This window comes from Gossypium arboreum, chromosome 10 (assembly GCF_025698485.1).
Source record: "Gossypium arboreum isolate Shixiya-1 chromosome 10, ASM2569848v2, whole genome shotgun sequence".
In the NCBI taxonomy this organism is placed as follows: Eukaryota; Viridiplantae; Streptophyta; class Magnoliopsida; order Malvales; family Malvaceae; genus Gossypium; species Gossypium arboreum.
The window spans coordinates 77861883-77866935 of record NC_069079.1 but is presented as its reverse complement, the minus strand read 5'-3'; positions in this window follow the sequence as shown (position 1 = coordinate 77866935).

Sequence of the window (5053 nt, the reverse complement as noted above, 5' to 3'; positions counted from 1 at the left end):
GTGTAGTCGGCCCCTGTAACACGGGTGACTTTAACTAATAAACTGTACCAATTGGCCCAATCAAAAATTCTAGAAAAAATTCTGTAGACGGAAATGTGAGTCTAGTTCCAGAAAAAAATTACGAAACTGATTTTCGAGTTCTAAAACTCAAGTTATGATTTTTGAAGCGACTAGTACACAGATTGGCAGCTTGTCTGGAACTTTTCAATAAGTGGTTTGAAGTCTGTTAACACCTCGTGTTCGACTCCGGCGACGGTCTCGGTTCGGGGTGTTACACTTTTTTCCTTCTTTTCTTCTCTAGCTGAAACATTCCTACCATTCTACTCATCTCCTCTTTAATTCCAATTCTTTTCTAAACATCTATAGCCGATTGCCATAAAAGTCAAAATCCCAAAAGTTGTTTCTTGTGCCGATTTATTCTAGTCAAAATCCTCCTATTTTCTTCATCTCTTTTGGCCGATTTTCACATCCTCTAAACCTCAACCCTGTCGGCAATACCACTGCAAAACCACCATACCAAATCATCTTCCTCTTCACAGTTCCAAAAGCCTAAAACACCATAGCTTATAGGGACATATAGCCGAATCTTTAGATCTCTAAGATTCGATTTTCGCTAGTGTTTAAGGGCTAGATCTGCATCATATCTGCGTAGAAACTGAAGTGGAATCGTTTTGGTTGAAAGAACCTGTGGTAAGTACTCAGATCTATTCTTTATTTCGGGTTTTAGAAAAGCCAAAATCCCTAAAGGCATAGGGAGGCTGTCGATTGGAGCTTAAGGCTCTAAGGGTTGTAACAATTGATTTGTTTTGGTGTTAGTGTGATCTAGAGGCTGCCGATCAAAGGCTTGGACAAGTGGAACGACTAGATCGAGATCTAGTCACTAGTTTTGGCAAAGGTAGGATCTCAAGGGCCATATGTATTGATGGCCGATTATGGTAAGTTAATGATAGTTGCAATTGTTTTTTTGGATCTCATATGTCTAGTGACCGATTTTAAGATATCGTGGGAGATTTCGATAGCAGTTGTCGCAAATCAAGTGTGTAAATGACACCCACTCATAGACTAGATCGGCAAAAGCCGAAAAGCTGAAATGCCAGCATTTTGTGAACTTGCGAGCGTGCGAGCGCTCGTAAGGTGGTTTGTTCGTTAATTTTGGTAATCACAAGCGGTATGATTACAGAGTGCGCAATTTCATGCACTTCGGTATATTTAGGCTTAATGGGCTAAAAACGAGTTAGTGGGCCAACGAGCCCAATCCTGTAAAAACGCTCAGTAAGTGTTTCTGTTAATGTGTTAATGGCTGTAATATGAGTGTAAACCATAAAATAGTTAAATTTACTAAAATACCCCTAAGTATGAAAGTTACCATTATACCCCTAGGGTTAACTTTGTTTGAAATGCATGATATTCTGATTTTGTTTGTTGTATGCCATGACATGTATATCTATTGCATGGGATATGGGTTATATTGATGGAGGAAGCGTTCTGGTGGCTCTGCCACAAATATCTAATCTGGTGGCTCTGCCACAAATATCTGTTTTTGGTGGCTCTGCCACAATATCTGTATCTGGTGACTCTATCACAATATCTGTTCTGGCAGCCATGCTGCAAAATTCAGTGACGTGTAGTGAATGGGTGGGTCGAGTAGTCTCCCCACATGGTGTAAGGTTGGCACGGGGGTGTATACGGATGGATATGGGTTGGGTTTTCTGCATACATGATATATCTGTTCTGTATCTGTTCTGGGCCTATGGGCTTCATTATGAATTTTGTATAGGGCTAAGGCCCAACTTAATCTATTTCTGTGGTTTGAACTGATCTGGACTATGGTTGGGTTAATGTAACACCCTGAATTTGGGTGTAACGCCCCATACCCAAAACCGTTGCCGGAGTCGAACACGAGGTGCTAACGAACTTAATTCATTTAAAAATTTTCCAGACAAGTTGGCTAACTGCATCACAGTCACTTAAAAATTCGTATCTTGAGTTATGAAACTCGAAATCCAATTCCGAAAATTTCTCCTCAAAATAGACTCATATATCTATCTACTAAAATTTTCCACAATTTTTGGTCGGTCCAATTAGTACAGTTTATTAGTTAAGGTCTCCCCTGTTTCAGGGTTCGACTACTCTAACCTCTGTGTATTACGAACTAGATATCTCCCTGTACAGAGATTCAATGACTATGCCGTTTGTTCCTAATAAAAGTAGACTCAATAAGGAATCTATACATATAAATTATGACTTCTAATTATCTTTGTAGAATTTATGGTGAATTTCCAAAGTTAGAATAGGGGATCCAGAAATCGTTCTGGCCCTGTTTCACAAGATTTTAAATATCTCGTACAATATAGCTCATATACTTGTTTTACTTCTTCCATGAAAATAGACTCATCAAGATTCGATTCCATAATTTATCCATTATTTAATTCCATTTCTACTATTTTTAGTGATTTTTCAATTTCACATTACTACATGCCGCCTCTATTATTAGAGTAAATTTTTCCTATTAGAGTAATTTAACATGCATATCACCAAGTATGATCATGACTACCCATACCAAAGGCTAATCATTACCAAGCATTTCCTTACTACTCAATAACCACATCATGAGTGTAACACTGGAAATGATTAGCCATGACAAACGGCATAATAATCAAATAGACTTTAACTGTTACTTATAACTAAGTATCATAAGGCCAAATCCAACTTAACATTTATGCCATTTTCGCATGGCTAAAAGTATACATACCAAAGTTCAAACAAAACATAATAGCCTATACATGCCGAAATGTTCTCTTAGGCCAACTAAGAAGAAGATACCAAAAAGTTGCAAGCTGGTGTGATGACTTCGACGGTAGTCCCGAGCACACAAAAATCAATCAAAGGAACCTAAATAAGTGACAAATAAACATACCAAATGAGTATATAACTCAGTAAGTCATAAGCATTACATACCATATAATTATAAGAGATCATAAGAGAAAGCAAATAATGCAAAATCAGTTACTCCAACTATACCAAACTATGCTATCATTTCTTAGAATTTCGATTCAATCTCATGCCAAGTCCTACAATCAAATCAAACACCAAAACAACCCAATTGATTTAGACCCGATCCCTCAAAGCATGGAATTATGATGCACTAGATAAATTTGTACCTACTTAGTACATGCCTCAAGTTCGATACTTTAGTTACTAGTTCTACCACTTCGTTCTTTCACGCACATTTTATATTATCAATCGAATTTGCACACATAGTGCTCGTCACACTCGCACACATAGTGCCATAGCACACCGCACACTCAATGCATTGGATTTTCTCTCATACTTCAACACCCAAATCGGCATACATAGTGCTACTTAATTCCGCACACATAGTGCCATATGTTAACTCATTTTGATAAGGCAATTTACTTAATTCAAATAGCACATATGGTCATATTAATAAATAGGAAAATTATTCCAAGAGAACACCTAACGAAAGGAATCCTTTTTATGATTCACTAATATTATTTATATACAAGCTAATCAACCTTACAGGAGTGCTTAAGGACTTACCTTATATTGGATGAAATGATTCCCAATCGACTACTCGATTATCTTTACTTTGCCTTTGTTTGATTCTCCCCCTTTGATTTCTTGATCTAGAATAAATACATTTAGTAATTTAATTATCTTGCTGGATACTTATGTGTATAATTTAATGGTTTTCACTCCATTTCACAACTATCCTTGTTCAAAATGTGACAACCCTAATTAGACCCTGGTCAGAATGTGGTTTCGAGACCACATTACCGAGCCAAAAATTTCTTTTTGTGTTTTAATTACATAAATTTTTGTGTGACAGTGAATATGAGAAATTAAATGCTTAATATTAGCTTTAGGAATGTGAATTAATTCGAAAAGGACCTAGTTGACGAAGTTAGAAAAGATGATAGATGAATTATAAGGAGTAATTAATAATAGGGAGAGGAAGCATGGCTTTGCATGTCAAATTACCCATAAAATACATGGTGGCCGGCCAAGGAGTGATGATGCTCCACTCATTCTAATTTAATATGTTTTTTTTTGTTAACAAATGATGGGAATAATAATAGGAAAGTGAATAAAAAAAAAGGGGTGTTCATACTTGCCATCTCCTAGCCGAAAAACCAAGAAAAAGAGAGGGAGAAAAATTTTGAAGAAGTTCGGCCATTGCTTGTATCTAGGAGGAGTGTTTGATGTTGTGGCATGAAAATGAGGGAGTTTGAATGCTTAATAAGGAGGGAAGAAGGAGTGTTCATGTTTTCTTTCTTTTACAATTGTCGTAACTAGAGGAAGAAGAGGAAGCAAGATTCGGCCAAGGTGGTCCTTTAGATCAAGGTATGTTCAATGATATTTTGGAAGTTTACACAACCTTTGGGTGATGAGTCTAAATTCTATCTATCCCATGGTTGGATTTGGGGTTGTCGGAGAGTTAGGCTTTGACTAAGAAGCTTAAAAATTTTAGTTGATACCTTGATGCTATTAACATGTTAGTTATATGTATGTGTTAAATTGCTTGTTATGTTAGCATGAAAGTTGAAGTTGTTAAGTCACTTTGTTGGAGGTGCGAATTTAGGACTAAGAAGAGAATGAGTATTGGCTAACATGGTTGAAAGGTGGATGTGCCGATTTTTAGATTTAGACTATGAGAATGGCTATAATGGGCATTAAGATGTGGAACTTAAGAAATGTAGTTATTTGTGGATTTACATGATGTTACAAATAGATGTGAAAATATGCTAGATTAGGAAAATTCGATCAAGTGTTCATGAGATGAAATTAGATGTTTAAATGATGTTATAGTTGACATTGTACATACATTCGCCATCTAATTGAGTATGAAGGTGGTGTTAAATCTAAGTGTGATGCCCATTCGAAGTGTATATATATATATATACATAAGTATGCCCATTCGTGAGGTTACCTTTGATTATGTGTATAATCGACTAAATGGGTAATTAGTGAGGATGGTTGCGAATATACTAACATACATATGCATGTGTAATTGGATTATAAATATTTAGCA